This window comes from Dendrobates tinctorius, unplaced genomic scaffold (genome assembly GCF_039654945.1).
Source record: "Dendrobates tinctorius isolate UK_male_01 unplaced genomic scaffold, ASM3965494v1 ptg000039l, whole genome shotgun sequence".
NCBI lineage: Eukaryota > Metazoa > Chordata > Amphibia > Anura > Dendrobatidae > Dendrobates > Dendrobates tinctorius.
This window is the reverse complement of record NW_027361707.1, coordinates 26,514,997-26,533,861: the sequence shown is the minus strand read 5'-3', so window position 1 is coordinate 26,533,861 and position 18,865 is coordinate 26,514,997.

Sequence of the window (18,865 nt, the reverse complement as noted above, 5' to 3'; positions counted from 1 at the left end):
CTCTGAAAAGTAATTTCTTACAGATTAACTTTCCTTAGAATATTGGACTAAGATTGACTTCATGCTTATAGCGTGACTTTCTACTTGCGCACAATTTGGCTGAACTTCCTTCGAGTCACAGGGGGGCAGTGTGACTCCATAATGGGGTGTAAAACTTCATTATGAAATTATGATTGCATTTTTGCAGCGCAATAATAAGTCATTATACATTCTGAAAACAATCTAAGCTTAATTATGGAATTATAACATGATAACAGCAGAATATGAAGCTGCCAAAGTTTATGTTGAAATTCTAGAAGGTGCAGAGCGGCTTTAAAAGTCTAATGTTTGCAAATCATAATCCTGCTTGATGTACAAGCACCTATTAATATTATTTATAATCTGGATATCCCTAAATTGAAATGGACAACTTGATGATGATAAAGATAACTGCAGCAGGAGAGGAGGAGAAAGCTGATTTTGGGGAGGTAGTGAGCTGTCCCGTAATTATGTGATTGAGGGGGAGGATACAGATAGCAAAAAGAGTGTAATAAAATGGGAAGTGATATACAACCCTAAGCTTATCAGATAATAATAATGTTGACAGCAGCTGGAAAGCTACATGCTGATCTTGTACCTGTCCACACATGTTCCTATAGCTCAAGGCTGCAGCTAAAAAATGATAACAGCAGCGATAGAAGAGTGTGATGATTTTGTAGTAGGCAGTGACCTGACCACTCATGTCTTTTTGCTAGGGAGGACATGGTTATTGGTGACATGAACATGATGAGGAAAAACTACCCTGTCACAAACCAGATCATAGGAATTATGATATCAGCAAGATATGAGTGTGTTGATTTTGTACAAGACAGTGACCTGCCAACACATTTGATTGTGTTATTGCAGAAACATGATAGCTAGTAAAACGAAAATTGCCATGAAGTGGCAAGGTATAAATCATGCCATCTTTAATCATATCATAGTAATAAAGACAGCAGCAGAAGAGGCAGGAACCTATCCACACATTGTATTATGTCAATGCAGGTCCAGTGTTGCAGGTGGTAGGAAACATACTCTGAAGTAGCATGGAATAAATCACTCTAAAGATATTCAGATCATCGAAATAAGGACCCACGCACACCCATGTGTGCGTGCAAACACAGGAACAGCAGATGTGTGGACAATCAGATACTTGCAGCATGCAAATAGTTAACAGAAGAGGGATGTGCATTCAGTAGACAGATGGCTACTGTCAGAGATGTATGCAATCAAAATGTTACAGCAAGCAAATGGTTAAAATCAGGATAGCAGTGATGGATAGGCAAACTGGTTACTTGCTTGCATCGATGATTACACACAGGAATAGAATAGACAAATAATGATCAGATATCTGGCATGCACACATTGGTGTGAACAGCACTTGTATTATCTAAGAGGAGTTCAGTCATATTTACCTATAGTAATTTACCTATAGTATTGTAGCGGTTTTACAACCCTAAGGACAAGTGCCCTGTAAGTGCAAAGACCTCCCAAGCCCTAGTCATCTTACCCATGTTATGGCCTTCTCTGGTTCAACACAGTGCAGCCCCAATGCGCGTTTCGCGTTGGCTTCATCAGGGGCAGTCCTTAGGGTTGTAAAACCGCTACAATAGCTACTGTATACTTACCACCTTGGTCCTGTCTTCTTTTCCCATTTGATATGTTGATGTTGCACTAAGCACTTTACCTTATAACAAATGTGGCTTCTTTCTGGTGGACACACTGTTTATGTCTATTTGCCTTCCTCGCTGAACATGCTATAATAATGAAATTTTATCTGTTTTTCCTTACTGCTTGTTAATAATGCATTAATTGTTTGAATAAATCTATACCTTTTATGTACTTTGGACTTATACTCCTTTGTTTTTGGGTTGAGGATTCAATTGTGGAGTGTCCTTCCTTCTGGTCTCTGTCCTAGCTCCCCCACTTGGAGTTGAGCATGCATGACAGGAGTTCACATACTGTGTCTGTAGTAGATTGCATTTAAAAGTGAACTCAGTCTGCCCTGACCTGTGTTTATCTGACTAGTTCTTCTGCCAGTTTCCTTGGTACTATGGTATGATGTTGTTTTCTGGTTTTCAGTTTTTGAGCATGGTAAATCTAAACCAAACTTAAAAAGCAGAGTAGTCAGTGATTGGGGGTGCAACCCAACCGATCCTGAGAACTGTTCTTCGCTATTCTCGACAGTTGTAACTACCACTCCATTGTAGTGGTCCATTTCAGACAACCATTGTTCGGATTCTTGGGGTCTCTAGTGATCAACACCTACCCTCTGGATAGGAAATAACTTGTCTAATTGGGAATAACCTTTTATCCTCTGTATTTTGAACAGAAGCGAAATGCATCACCCAATGTACCGGAGACACAAGCAAAACACATACAATTAGATCACTGCAAGCATCAAAACAAACCCCGGACAGATGCATATTCCAGCAAAATTGCATTACGACTAATAATAATCTGGATCATCTCTATTTAACCAGCTGTCCTTTACAAGATTCATAATTTACACCATTGTAACTAGATAGCCACGAATGCCCAATGGGCATCATTACCAAGTAGTCATGGCAGTTTGCTTTTTATCACCTAAACAGAAAATATTCAGCAGCTTTTCTCCTTGAGGATACAAGTATAGATTTTGTATTATTTGTACATATGACACGTATTTTAGAGTCATTTATGGATCAAAATGATTTGTGATCTGGCCCGACAGATGGTCCTTCAATGATCACATCTTATTAGGCACTTGGAATTTCGCAGAGTTTCTGCCATATCACAGCATAAAATATGACGTTTTACTGTCAGCTGGGAGGTAAAATTACCTAGGAAAATATCATCTCTGAGATGTTTTCATACACAGAATTTATTGAAGCAGATCTATTTCTTAACTCCACTGATGCTTCTTTTTTTTCCAGTTGGGTCAAACGTTGAACCGAGGAATGCAGTAGTCACTGGTAATAAAAACAAGGAGTTTCTAATTCTAACATTCCTTTTTGGAGAACTGATTAGACCATTTTTCCTCATCTTGGTGAAATTCATTAAAAAAATACTTTACAAGGGGACTGAGAGTCCATTAGATATATCTATATTTGTCAAACGTAGGGTCACATATACATCATAGAGAGGAACCAGTCCACAAGAGATAAGTGCAGCTTGCGCTTGTGCAAGAGAGGGAGTCACTTTGGCTAGCGTTTGGCTTTTTGGCTAACAATGAAGGCATTATGTATGACATACAAGGTATAATGGGAAAGAATTATGAATGTTTTTGTGGCTAGATCTTGGCAAAATAAAAGTGTCACAATTTAGCACATTTTTATTTGTAATGTCGCAACACGTTTTAGACCTATGTCTGTTATGACATATGGTGACGTATTGGGCGGCGATGTCCTCTCTTGATTCCTCTTCCCCTGGTAGGATGTAGAGTTTCACCTCCTTGTCCATGAATGGGAAGTATGGGTTGTGAATGGAAAGTCTCTGGAAGTGGGAGGCCCTCACTGGTGAGTATTTGTTGCAGTAAAGCAGGAAGTGCGCCTCATCTTCCAGTGCCCCCTGCTTGCAGCGCTGCCACAGTCTGTTCTCCCGTGGCTTGTATGTCTGTCGGTGCCACCGTTTCCACCTCTAGACTGTGGGCACTCAGTCTGTATAGACTCAGGGTCTGCCTGTCTTTGGGGTGCTGTAACCTCTCCAGATATGGGGCCAGAGTATAGTCCCTCTACAGTGACATGTAGATAGTGATTTTCTGGGAGTTCTCTAATTCACTCTGTCAACCCTCTATATATTGCATCTTGCAGCTCTTTGAGATCTTCTTCAACTTTTGTCAGGGTGTGTTGCTGACTTTGTTGGAACTGGCTGCTGGGGTTCGTGGCTTGCTCTGGGCTCTGGCTCAGCAGGGCTTTATGATGGTAGGAGCTGGGATTGCTACTTTGTATGTGCGCTTGGTGTGATAGTGCACTCTTGTTTATAGTTAGCCATAAGAGGAATCAACCCAACTCTGCCCGACAGGCTATGTTTGAGGTGCTGCCACATACTTGGAGAAGATATTTGCAGAACTCCAGGTGGAAGACTTTGATTGGGCTGGAATCTCAATTTGTGTGGTCTGGGTAAGTTGCTTTGCCCCAAACCTCGCTACCATACAGCAGTCTAGGAGTGATGATGCTATTGAATATCTTAAGCCAAACTCTCACCCGTGGTTTGAGGAGGTACAGTTGTCTTCTGATGGCATAGAAGGTGCTGAAGGCTTTTCCTTTCAGGGCCTCTGCTGCTTGCTTGAGGCTTCCATTTTGATTTAGCTCCAGACGAGGTAGGTATAACTGTTGGCCTTTTCCAGTGTGGAACCATTTAATGTAAGGGAGTGAGTGGGGGTATTATTCTGGTTACTCTTCTGAAACACCATGACTTTGGTATTCTTTTGGATGATGGGCAGCACCCAGGAGGTGCTGAATGTTTCAAACAAAGCCAGGCTATCTTGGAGGTCTTTCTCATTTGGGGAGAGTGGCAGGAGGTCATCTGCGTACTGCAGGAACTTCACCTCTTGCTTGTGTAGGCTGAGGATTCCAGGGCTGCTGCCAGTCCATTTATGTGTCATGATCCATGCTGGATCAGGACATATAAAAAGCACAGGTAACCTTTTGTTTTCCTAAGCTGTGCATAAGGTTGGTTTTTGCCCCCGGTGGCAATTAGGATTATTGCACTGTGGTGTCGTTTGTTCAAAGTTTGCCCCCGGTGGTGGTTAGCATCATTGCACTCTAGGTTCTTTAGTGAAATGCACATGATTATAATGCAGGTGTGATTGCTGGCTCTGCTATAAAAGAGTCACAGGTGTTACAATCAGGGTTTGTGATAGTGTTCATTCCAACCATCCTTGGTGGAGGAAGGAGCTAGAGAGAGGTCCTGGCAGCTCAGTCAGTGTTAGGAGTCAGATTTCGGCCATTACTAGGCAGGAATCTAGACCCTCACATGCTGCAGTCTCCTGCTCTTTGTCTAATGCAAAGGAGATTGCAGAGGAGATTGCTTTACAGCAACTCTCTCCGGAGGCTAAGTCCTTCGCCCCTTCTTCTGAGCATGCTCATGGGACAATCGCCAATTGGAGCTCAGGAGTCAGGTGCTCAGGTCCTGCTCCAGATTCCATTGGCTCAGCTCAGAGATCTGGAAGTCTTTGGAATTTCCCGTTTGCTATAAAAAGCGCGCATGGCTGTTCCGCCATGCGCTAGTATAGTCATACTTGCTGCAGTGTGTATGTTGATGGATGCATGATCTGGTGAATGACTCATTTGAAACCCCATTCCTTTGATACTATGAATGTGTGAGGCATTGAGTTAGAGTCAGTACCAGCGCCAGCGCCAGCGCGCCATTGCTCCAAGCACACTTGCTAGCGTCTGACATCGGGCCTGCGTTTTCCAGCGGTGTCACCTTGCGGCATTAGCCACGCCGCACTGCAGTAGCAGCTATCTTGTTGCATTTGCGGTTGCAACGCTTAATACACTACTAACTACGGTAAGTCTAGACGGACGTAGTCCCGCCATTCGGGGGCTACTCCAGTGATTGCAATACCGTGTTAGTTACTCTGAGCACCTGTGACTCTAACAGGCTCAGAGTTATTGTGTATATGTTTGGTGTCATAACTCTGTGATTTAACAGAGCTTTCCCTGTGCACCTGGGTGACGTTAAACCCCGTGCACACTACCGCCATTGTGCTCTGTCCTCATCTACCTGCGGTTTCTCCATCTACCGCACGGTGGACCCTGAGTGGCGAAGGCACTTTATTTATATTTTTTATTTAGTGCCTTCCACCACTCCTAACAGTCAGAGCCCTGTTGTGGAAGGAGTCAGAGGGGATTTCCTTGTTAGCTCTGACAGAGCTTGGTGGCAGTGACTCAGGAGGAGAGCTGCATGGTGGTGGTGGACTCTGTTGCCAGGATCAAGTGCAACAGAGTAAAGCTAAGTGGTGTCACCCTGTTTGTGTTTTTCCTTAGTGTGTATTAGTACAGCGGTGGGGCCAGTGCCTGCGCCACCCTGTTCCCTAGCAAGGGATAGGTGTAGGGTGTGCTAGGGCGACAGGTTCCTGATCGGTGCCCGGTGCGGAATCGGCATAGAGAACATTAGGAGTGTTAAGGACACTGACTCAGGGGAGTGCAGGAGGTCTCCAGGTCCCCTTTCCCTAACGCAGGACCCACCATTGTAGCTGCTTCCCTTCCCTTTGTCTTGTTGTTTTAGGTACCGGCCTGCGAGCCGTGTCACACAGGACAGTATCATGTGCCACGTCCTGTTGTTCCAGTTATCGGCCTGCTGGTCGCATCACACAGGACGGGTCCACGTGACATTATGTAGATGTTGAATAGAGTTGGGCTCGGCTCTGTCTGATCCCACAGCCCTGCAGGAAGAAGGCTATCCTCTTCCCGTTCACCTTCACGCTGCAACGGTTCTCTATATGAGATCTTGATGACATCGTAGGTTCTGCCACCTATTCTGCTTTCCAGGAGTTTCACAAACAGGCCAGGGTGCCACACTGAGTCAAAGGCCTTCTTAAAGTCAACGAAGCATGCATATTGTGAGGTAGCGCTGTTATTCGGGTAGGGGATACTCGCTTGGCAGCCATAAAACTAGATCCAGCACGGGTTTTCCATAAAACAAGCATAGTCCATGCGGTTTATTCAACATCATAAACCTACAAAAGCAGCATAAACTTCATATAACAGCATAGCGTCCATGACAGAGTTCAGCTCTGTAACCCCTGTGGTCACACGGGTTATACATGCGCAGGCTTTCTAGCCTCAGTTATCTCACCCACGTCAGTGTCACTCATGGTTCCTTTAGCATACTGCAGACGTCCATTCCCTCCAGGGAACTCGAGGGCATGTGCAGCCATTAACACAGCATTCACTTGCTGTCAGAAGGCAGCCCCATCTCACTCAGATGGGACCTTCCACACTGGACCAACCAGGTCCCAGCATTCACCCCATGTGACTCACCCTGGCCACATTATATGGTTCATAGCCACGCCCACCGGGTCACATGACTCTGACCTCATCACAGGTCCTTCAAGCATTTACACACTCTTTACAACAGTGTTCTTTAAACACACCCCCTGGGTGGATTTGTAGGTAACTAGGCCAGGCCATTTCCCTAGTTACCTGGAGACTTCTCCATGACACGTTAAAGCAACACCTCAGCAATATCATTGCTGATCAACACACACATAAGTCTCCATCTCAAGGCCACCCACCTTGAGATACATAAGCGTCCTTCATGATTCTGCCACTCATCCTCTCTCTTGGGACATCCACACAGCGCCCCCTAGTGGACACAGTGGTTACTACACCACAATATATTTTCTCCTAGCTTTTGCTGTGGACGTGGGTCTTGATGAGGCTGTGCAGGGTGTAGATGTGATCGATAGTGCGGTGGTTTGACATGAACCCAACTTGGCTTCTGCTGAGGATGTCATGCTTGGTGAGGAAGGTGATGATCCTTTTATTAATGATGCTGTTAAACAGTTTTCCCAGAATGCTGTTGACACAGATCCCTCTGTAGTTTGCTGGATTGTATCGGTCTCCATTCTTGTAGATGGGAATAATGAGACCTTGATTCCAGCATTGCGGGAAGTAGCCAGTGCTTAGGACGTGGGTGAAAAGTTTTGCTAGTGCTGCATGTATGTCTGGGAACTGTTTTTGATCATCTCTGGCAGGATGCCGTCACTGCCCACTGACATCTTGCATTTCATCAGTCTGATTCTATCCTTTATTTCCAATACACTGATTGGTATGTCCAAAGGGTTTTGGAAGTCCTTGATTGTTTCCTCCATGTCCCTCAGTTTATTGGCTAGATGTTGCTGTTCTGGGGTTAGGTCTTCTTCTGGTATGTTCCTCTAGAGGCTCTCGAAGTAGTTGTGCCAGATGTTGCCATTCTGGTTGTGAAGGCTGTTCTGTTTGGACTTTATGCCGATATGACTCCAGGTCTCCCAGAATGAGTTGTCTTGGAGGGAGTCTTCAAGCTGCTGTTGTTTCTGGGAGATGTGCCTCTGTTTTCTCTTCTTGAGCATGCACTTGTATTGCCTCTGTAGGGTGTCATGGGCCGCTGTTAGGTCCCTGTTGTTGGGGTCTCTGAGTTTTGGGTGTGAGGCCATCCTTAGGGATTTGCGTACCGCCTTGCATTCTTTGTGAAACCATTTTTGGCATTGTTTTTTTATAGGTCTCTTGGGGTTGGTCTTTCTGAGGCCTGCTAGTTCTGCCATGGTAAATAGGATCTTGTTAAAATCATTCACTGCAAGGTTGGCCCCTTGCTGGTTTGATGTGTAGCTACTTGTGTTAAAATGTACAAGTAGCCCTTGGATCTTGGTTCTGTTGCTCATTTTGAGGTATTCAGTGCCTAACTGTTTAGGCCAGTTGAAGGATGGTGGTAGGTTGTGGAGACCGGTCAGATGGGGCTTTTCTGTGGGTGGTTTGTTCGTGGTTCTCATATACAGCAGTATTTGGTTGTGTTCTGATAAGTGGGTTTGGGGGTGACTATGAAGGCATTTATGTTTGCTGGGTCCATGTTTATTATGGCATAATCCACCACACTACTGCCCACGTGGGAGTTTAGTGTAAATCTCCCTAATGAGTCCCCCCTGGTGTGCCCATTCAGTATATACAGCCCAAGGCTCCGTCACAGGCTCAACAGTGTTCTGCCACTTTTGTTCACCACTCTGTCATAGCTGTTTCTTGCTGTCTGTACTGAGTCGCTGTAGAAGGACACTGTCATGGTTTGTTTGGAAGTTTTGGGGCTGGTACCTCAGGGGTTAAGGCTTTTTGGCCTCTCTCTGGCTATGAGAGGGCTTTAAATAGCTTCAGCTGGGCTCCGGTCTTTGTCAGTTATACTTCTTCCCCCGGCTGAGTAGTTTGACCCTTGTGTCCTTGTGCCTTGTGCCTGCTCTTTGTATGTTATCCTGTTACTGACCGGTTCGTTTCCCCATTTTGGCTTTTGTCTATTGATTCGGTACTGCTCATTCGTTTGCCTGGTTTCTGACTTCTGCTCAGTCCTGACTGCCTGTTTTGCCTATCCCCCTGGTACTTCTGCTGCCTTCTATGGTTTCTGACACTTGGCTTATATTTGACTCCTCTTTTGTACCTCGCTTTTGTACCTCGTTGTCCTCTCGGTATTGACCTCGGCTCTCCTGACCTACTCCTGTTCTGTCTGCGTCCACCGTTCTCCGCTATCTTCCATGGGAGCGTTGTGGCTGGCTCCGCCCCGGTTCCACCCCCTGCAGCCACGTGCTGCAGGTCCTGCACGTCAGTGGTCGCACCCCATCCTTGTAAGCTTTCTGTGTGCTGCCCAGTCCCGCTCGTCTGGGACATAGTGTTAGGCGTCGGATTCCTGACACTGCACAGCAGGAATCCAGAGCCAGACATCCAGCGGTCTCCCATTCTCCTTCAACCGCTCCGGGTGCTGCTCAGACTTGCTCTGACAGCCTGGATGTTGCTGCCACCTCTGGTGCAGCAATGGTAGCGCAACCTGCTCTGCAGGGAACCGCTCCAGAGGCTAAGTCCTCGTGCCGTGCTACTGGGCATGCCTGCAAGGTGACCTCTCACTGGAGAGCGGGGGTCACATGCTCAGGTCCTGCGTCGAATCTGATTCGTCCTTTCCAGGGTACTGGAAGGTCCCATAAGCGCATGGCTATAAAAAGCCAGCATGGCGGCTTGGCCATGCACTAGTGTAGCATATTATGCTGTGCGTGTATGGTGATGGATGCATGGACTGGTGACTGACTTATTAAGAAACCCCTTCCCTCTGATATTACGAATGGTGACAGAGTGATGGTTAGTCAGCGACAGATTGTGGCAAGCTACACGCCACTGTGCCTCCTGCACTGCACACTAGCACCTTCCGGCGCCGTCGTCCAGCGGCTATAGCTATTGCCGCGTTGAGGTAGCAGCGTCCATTGGCGGTTGCAGCTGCAATGCCACCTGCTGGTCATCCTGTGAGGCTAACAGGGCCAGCATCCTTACATTCTTTATTGTAAGGTGACTCTGTGTCTTAACAGAGCCACTCTTAGCGTTCGGGTGACGTTAACCCGAGCGCAGTACTTCACCTTTTGGTGCATCTGCCATTGTCCAGCAGCAGTCTTACCATCTACCGCACGGTGGACCCCGGGCGGCAAACGCACCTCCTATTATTTATATATGGTGCATTCTGCCGACCCTAACACATGGTTGGAAACCCGTTTTCTGAGTGAGCTTTATCAGTTACAGTGTTCCTGATAGACTCATCTCCCAGCACGTATGTGCTTCTGTCTGGTGGCAGATAGTCCTTTTCTGTACCCATCCTGGCATTGAGGTCTCTATAGAGGAGAACCTTGCCTTTGGACTGGAATTGGACTGCCTCCCTCTGTAGGACCTCGTGGATGTCTGGCTTAAAGTATGTGGATTCTGATGGAGGGATGTAAGCTGCACAGAGGTAGATATCCTGCTGAGAGGTGAGGATGAAGCTGCTTATCTTTATCCAGATATGGCTGTCTTCTCTTTTCATTGCTTTGATGTGCTCTTTGATCTCCTCCTTGTACCATATTAGTATGCCCCCTGAGCAGGGGCCCTGTTTGGTGTTCTTGTTTTTCTTGGCGGTGACACATTATTCCCTATATCCCAGAGGTGCCAGTGATTCCTCCTCTGCTCAGGCCCATGTCTCCAGGAGGATCTGGATGTCAATGTTCTTTAGCCTTTGTTTGAAGTCTTGGTTGTTTGTCTTGGACCCAAAAGCTGAAGTATTCAATCCTTGAATGTTGCAGCTGCTGATAACTAAGGATGTCTTGTTTAGTCGATATACCTTATAATTGAGAAAGATTTTCATAGGACATAACAGTTCAAGTGGTTGATTTAGGTGGCATGTTTTAGGAGTGTCCCATGAGTTTGCTGCACAATGTGTTGAGCAATGTCCTTATTTCTGCCATGTGCTGTCCTCTGTTATTTTGTGTTGCCATTGTGGAGCTTGTGGTCTCCAGTACTTCTGCTCTCTCTGTGGACTCTAACTGCGAATCGCTGTGGTTTTCCATCTGTTTGGTGGGCGTCTTGCTTGTGGTCTCGGAGGTCTGTTTAGAACGATGTCCTTTAGCTCTCTGGCTAGATGGCTGACCCCTTGTTTATTGAGGTGCTTTTCATCGTATAGGTGATGGAGCGTTATTTCAGGGTGTCTTGCCAGTTGTATGTTTGGTGTTAAGGCGATACTGGCGGACAGCTCTGAGTTGATTTGCTGGGTTACCTGTTGGTCTATGTCTTTCCTTGGAAGCAGGGCAGACAGGATTATTTTGGATCTGGGAATTTTTTTCTGGGCCGCTATTGCAAGTTTTGATAGGCCTTGGGTTGCTGTCTCTTGGTGAATATTGTTTGGGCCGGTGTGTAATATGAGATGTGTGGGCTCTGTGAAGTATGGGTTATTGATCACCTTCTCTGCTTGTGCGATTGTTGAACAGCAGATTTTTGTGACCCGTGTTCCCCTGGGAACAGTCTCTTAGTGTCCAGGTATTTCCCATTTGAGTCTATTATTAGGACGATTTCAGGGTCTGGTGTTTTATTTGGGCTGTTTGTTTTTTGTGTGTCCTTGGGTCCTTGGCTGTTGGTTGCCCTGGGTAGCTGTGAAGATGAGGCAGGTAATCGTTGCTTTTTTTTTGTCTACTACTTAAAAATGAATTTTTGGAGACCTTGAGTCTTCTTTAGTGGCTTTGCTATTTAGACAAACATACACAACAGCTCTCATCGGAGCTTCAGCCTGGAGGCTTCCTTCCTCCAAACAGACCAGAGAAAATAAACAGTGGCTCCCTTCAACCACAACCTTGAGGTGTAGAGATGGTGACTAGGCATTCTGCCTATCTCTTACACCTACTTACCATGAAACCCAGACCCTGGTAATGACTGGTTTGCTCTCAGCACATATCATGCTGGAGGGAAGCTTATAGGTTTCACATCACACAGGATGACAACCTTTGCAACACATATCTCCCCTCACATACAGCGCCAGTGACCCGTCACACAATACTATATCACCATACCAGACTATAGCAGACTATAGCAAACCAAGGTCTGCTATATCACTGTAAAAATCTGCTATGCTGACCAGCTTTGTCTCAAACTCTGTGACTAACGCAGCTCTGCTACTGTGCATTGCTGAGTTAATTATAATATTCTGCTGGCCATCTTTGCTATATTGTACAGTGTGAAAAATTCAGCTCTAATATATGAAAGAGTAGCTCTGTGCCAGCTCTGGGAGAAATTCATTTCTGCTACATCGGTGAATTAACTCTGCTACACCAAAGGACCAGTTTTGCTACTGAAATTCCTGTGTCACTCAGCTTTTGCTTCGCAGGTCTTTCGATAAAGGGTTGACTCCACTACTTTGCTGTTCTACTCTCCTCCTCCAGCTACTGCTTTGCCACATCAGCTACTGCTGTCCCAACTGGATTGTTCTGCTGCACCAGTACTATCTGTCCATGTTACATGTAGACTGCTCTTCTGGAACTAAAGGTTTGAGGATCCACTTCAACATAACAACTATCTATAGTAAAACTGCTTATTATTCCAACATTATTATTTGCCCAGGCCAGTGCCACTACTGAAGTCATGATGATGGCATCACTTGAGTGTTTACATGCAAACTATGACATTACTGACTTCACAATGATTGTTGTGACATCATGTTGTTTAAAGCATGCATGCTTGCAATGGCTATATTCAAGTCTGAAGGAAGACCGTAACTAAACCGACATCATAATTATATCTTAGAGTAGTATTGTACTCTTCTTTCTTCAGCATCGCACAGTACTTTGCCTTCTTGGTGCGCTCTTGGACAGAAATGTGCACTTTGCAGCCCTGCTTACAGAGGTAACCTTGCCTCTGCAGCATCAGAGAGAAGCAGGTGGACGGAAGATGATCGGATCCATGCTTTACAGCCTGTAAGCAGAATGCACACATTGCCTAGGTTACAGGTCATTCTGAGACAGCAAAGTGGCTGGTACCCTTGGCAACAAGCTTTAAGCTATAAATTGTTTTCAGTTCTTGAGAATAGAGAGGATTTTTGATAAGAGATAAATTGCAAAGATGATTGTTTTTACAAGCGCTTTGCAATTTTACCATTTCCAAACTTGTCCCAACCCCCTTTAACAGTGCTGTCATCATCATAAAAGGGTAATTACCTCAACGGAGTGTTCAGTCAGAACTGTACCATCAGCAAAGTAACACAAGTAAGTTACAAGGCCATGCTGCAAAATTCATATCAGCTTCCTGCAACTATTACATGGCATTTACACTGATCAGCCATAACGTTTAACCACTGACAGGTGAACCTAATACAATTATCTCGTGAAAATGGCTCCTGTCAGTGTGTGGGGTACCCTAGGTAGAAAGTAAACAATCTTGAAATTGATGTGTGGTAAACTGGAAAATGGGCAAGTACATGGATCTGACTCTGAATAACCAAACTGAATTGTCTACATGACTGAGTGTGAACGACTCCAAATTAGGAGATCTTGAGGGATGTTCTGGTAATGCAGTAGCTAGTATCTACCAAAAGTGGTCCAATGAAAGACAACCGTTGAGTCAGTGACAGGGTCTTTGGCAACTATGGCTTAGTGTGATATGTGTGGAAAGTGAAGGCTATCCCATCTGGTCCGATTCCACAAAAGAGATACTTTGAACCCACAAAGCATGGCAGTTTTCTGTGTATGTAGCTGTGTAGCCCCAAACTCGTTAGAATGTGCACACTGAGCAACTCCCCCACCAAAAGTGCCTTCAATAGCTACCTAGGCATCAGAAGCAATGACCATGGAAGAATAGAAGAAAGTGGCGTGGTATGATGAACCAGACTTAGATGTTTTATTTTATATCACGTGGATGGCCGGGTGTTTGTGCATCACTTACCTGAGAAAAGATGGTACCGGGATGCACTTTAGGAAAAAGGCAAATTCATTTTGATGCTTTGGGAAATGTTCCTTTGCAGAATCTTGGGTTCTGACATTTGCATGGATGTTACTTTGGCATGTATCACCTACCTAAACATTATACAGACCAAGTACTCCTCACCATGGGCAGTGGCTTCTTTAAGGCTACTTTCACACAACAGGTTTTCGGCGTCAGGCGCGATCCGGCGTCGTGCCGGAACGCCGGATCCGGCAAATGTTTCGTAAAACCGGATGTGACGGATCCGGTTTTCTGGCGTATCCGTCTTTTTCTGGACAGACAAAACCGGATCCGTCTCATCCGGTTCATCCATTTTTCTATCCGTTTTTCGACGGATTACGCCGGATCCGGTTTTTAAAATTGACCCTTGTGGCCTTCCGAACGGGATTGGCTACTGGAAAACTATATATAGCATGTTCCTACAGCCCTTCTTTGACAGGTTGTAGAGGAGAAAGTGCAGGTTGGAGAGAAGAGCAAGTTACTGGCGAAGATGGATGTTGTCATTGGAAATATTTTGAAGAATTTGGCGGATTTTACAGCGGAGGCAAATCGTTTGAGGGTGATTGTTCTGGAGAAGGAGAGAGCGAGACAGCAGCGCATCAGGCATCGTAGACGACGTTTGTGGATCCACCCCATCACAGCCAAGAGAATGACGCGTGGGGTCTATTCTACACTATGCATGGACCTTCGACGAAACCCGGATAAATTTTTTGGATATGTTAGGATGAAAATGGAGAATTTTGATTACTTGGTGGAGCGCATTGCACACCTCATAAGAAAAGCGGACACCTATTGCCGCTTCTCTGTTTCACCCGCAGAGCGTCTGATGGTGACTTTAAGGTAAGCCACATTTATTGGATATGATCGCATCAGAGCACACTTTCACTGCAATCTTGTTGGTGGTAATTTGTATCTCCAAGTGTTATAGGTCAGTTTTGGTATGTAATGCTGTGATTTAAAACTAATTTATTGTTTTTTAATTCCCCACAGATTTCTTGCAACTGGAGAATCCCTTTCGTCACTGCATTTCCAGTACAGACTCGGGATTTCCACCATATCTGGAATTGTGAAGTACACATGCCGTGCACTGTGGGACTCCTTAGCTGAAGAGTTTTTACCAGAGCCCACAACAGAGAGGTGGATTGAAATTGCTGACAAGTTTCAACAGATATGTCAGTTTCCAAACTGCTTGGGCGCTGTGGACGGGAAACATATCCGCATTGTAAAGCAAGCTGGATCGGGATCGGAATATTTCAATTACAAGAAATATTTTTCAATTGTCCTCATGGCCATTGCTGACGCGGAATACAAATTTATTGCGGTTGATATTGGGGCCTATGGCCGCTCCAATGACTCTCAAGTTTTCAAACTGTCTGCCATGGGGTGTAAACTGTATGGAAACACCTTCCAGTTCCCACCACCTAGACCGCTGCCGCAAACATCTGGTCCACCTATGCCATTTGTCTGTGTAGGGGATGAAGCCTTCCAGCTGTCAGAACACCTTTTGAAACCGTACTCTAGCAGAGGATTGACAAGACCAAAACGCATTTTTAATTACCGCCTCACAAGAGCAAGAAGAATGGTTGAATGTACCTTTGGTATTCTGACAGCCAAATGGCGGGTCCTATTGACTGCGATCAACCTCAAGACAGAAACTGTGGACGAGGTGATCAAAGCGTGCGTGGCACTCCACAATTTTGTTATCTGCAAGGAACCCTTTTCCATTGAGGACACCTCTGAAGAAACCACCTTGCAAGATTACCATGACATTACCACTAGAAGTTCTGTGACGGTTTCAGTAATGAGGGACAATTTTGCACTATACTTTATGTCACCTCAAGGCAGAGTACACTGGCAGGATGACAGAGTGTGAAAGATTTGTGCCCTAACCAAACTTGTGTACCTTCTGTACCAACAGTATATACCTTTGCCAACCAAAGTTGGCTATCTTGTCATGGTCTCTATTTTTAGCTTTAGGCCACAGGTGTGTACCTGGTTGTGTTTTATGCAAAGTATTTCACCTTTTAACAAAAGTTGTGTACATTGTTAGGAAATCACCAACAATAAACACAACTTTTTAGGTGAAATACTTTGCTTCAAACACAACCAGGAACACAACTGTGGCAAAAAGCTAAAATTTACCCACAGTTATATACCTAGTTTTGAATACCATTTCACCTTTTAAATACCCTGTATTTAACCTTTTTCGCCGCAGAAAGAAATGACAGACAACCAGTGTAAAATAATTTAACTTTTATTGAAAAATGTTTTTTTTAGTAAACTTTTTTAAAATTTTAATAAACTTGTTTAATAAAACTTTGAAACTATAAAACTGAAACCATAAAACTGGTCATTTTTATTTAAATACACACATTATAAATCTGTGTAGTGTGTGGTGGAAATACTGCTGTAGGGGCTGCGGGACACTTCGACACTGGGAGTGTGGAGAGAGGACTGGGATCGTGGTGGGGAAGGAACAGTTAGAGGTGAAGGTGTGGAAAAAACTACAGAATGGGTGGACATGTGGGAAGCAGAAGAGGTGGTGGGTGGTGGAGTGGAGGGTTGGGCAGGGACTGTAGGAGCAGATGATGTTGATGGCAAGTTGTATGGGGAAGGAGTTTGGTACGGGGCAGGTTGCTGGAAGTGGGGAGATGTCTGGTACGGGGCAGGTTGCTGGAAGTGGGGAGATGTCTGGTACGGGGCAGGTTGCTGGAAGTGGGGAGATGTCTGGTACGGGGCAGGCTGCTGGAAGTGGGGAGATGTCTGGTACTGGGGAGGTTGCTGGTACTGGGGAGTTTGCAGGTACTGTGGAGGTTGCTGGTACTGGGGAGGTTGCTGGTGCTGGGGAGGTTGCTGGTGCTGGGGAGGTGGATGGTGCTGGGGAGGTGGATGGTGCTGGGGAGGTGGATGGTGCTGGGGAGGTGGATGGTATGTAATAGGAGGGGGAGGATGGAAAGTGGCTGGAGGTGGATGGTATGTAATAGGAGGGGGAGGATGGAAAGTGGCTGGAGGGGGTGTAGATGTAATAGGAGGGGGAGGATGAAAAGTGGCTGGAGGGGGTGCAGGTGGAGGAACTACTGTGGTGGGAGGAGGAGGAGGTTGGGAGGTAACTTGCTGGAGAGCAGCGTGGCATGAATGCATTACATGCATCTGCTGGGCAGGAGAGAGCGTTTCCATGCGCTCCACAACAGACCTGAAAAAGGTGTGGTTTGGCGAAGATCTTGCTTCTGAATGCATGGTTTGCAGAAGTGTCTTCACCTCCAGAATGCTGGAGTTGATCTGCTGATAGCCTGCGGAGATTTGCTCTGACAAGACTTTTAGACAGTTCTGGAAAGATGCATTCAGATGCAAGAACTCTGGCGCATAAGTCTTTTCCTGACCCCTCTGCCGCTGCCGCCCAGTACCCGCAGGTGTACTAGAGGTGGCAGGGGCAGAAGGGTGGGGTAAAGGGAAAGCGATCTCCTCACCAGCAGCTTCATGTAATGTAGGCGGCCTCGATGCTCCTGTGCTGGTGGATGGGACAGATGGGTCGAATGTGTGGGAAGGCTGGGAAGGTGCAGATGTACCGGGGCGGTCGAAGTGTCCCTCGGTGCCGGTCTCCTCAGGGATCGCCTCAGAAGGGTCCAATCGTGCCGGCTCCCGAGTGCTGCTCACCGTGCTGTGGAATAAAGAGAAAAAAAAACAATTAAAATACTGACATGGTATGGCCCTGGCTGAAAAAAAAATTTACATATAACATTTTTTTTCACATGTGGTGTGTAATATTTACCTTCTGGTGACCATTGTTTCCCGGAGGAACGACAGGGCTTCTGCGTACTTGTACTTGCTCCTGCGTCCTCCAGATCCACTCAGGGCCCACATCTCTTTATTGAACTCCTTCTTGAAACGATCTCTCACAGACCGCCACCGATTCACAATTCTGTTCCTTGAAACGAGAAAGGAGTGGTTAGTATACAACATCAGTGTTTCCCAAACTCCAGTCCTCATGGTCCCCAGGGGTCATGTTTTCAGGATTTCCATTGTAAATAGAAATCCTGAACACATGATCCGTGGGGACCACGAGGACTGGAGTCCGGGAAACACTGGTTTACATCAAGCAACCGGTACTGTATATACTTACGCTCTTTAATCTGGGCCCGAGCTTCGAGGTCCTCCCAGCGGCCCACAAGGAGCGAACAGATTTCCTCCCAGAGTCGTCGGGTAACGATCAGGTCAGCGTGGCGGCGGTCAGCCATATTCCAGAGCGGCTCCCTTTCTCTGACGAGATCGATGAGGCGGTCCACATCAATCCCTCCATCCTCACCGTCAGAGTCGGGAGCACGCTGTGAAGGCTGTTAAAGAAAAAGACAAAAATAACATAATTAGCCTCCACAAAAGAAATGAAATAAAAAGTGCAAAAAAACAAAGCAAAAATATTTATACTTACACGCTGGTGACCGCCGCGTTGCTGTCGCCGACGACCCTGGGAGGCACTGCGAGGACCTCTTGGCCAAGCACCAGATTGGGAAGACTAGAGAAGAAAACAAAAAATGTTATGTCTTTGGATGTAGGCATTTGTTTGCTGTGTGTGGTCTGCAGAACATTGTTTTCTATGTGTTGTGTGTAGTGTGATGTTGTGTTTCTGCGTTTGATGCAAAAAACTTACCAATTGTGAGCCCACTCCAGGTGTCTGTCCACCCCTTCCTTCTTCTTCTGGGAGCTCCTCTTCATCTTGTGATTCCTGTTTTGAAATAAAAGGCAATGAATAGACATATATTACAGAGAAGATGGATTTTGGAAATAAAAACTTACCGTCAAACGCTGACGATGCGAGGGAGGGCTCCCAGAAGATGATGTGCTGTCTTCCTGGTGGCCACACTCCATGCCTGTGGGTGGTGTTCCAGCTGCTGCCATTGCTGCTGCTGCTGCTGCTGCATCTATTGGGCGGC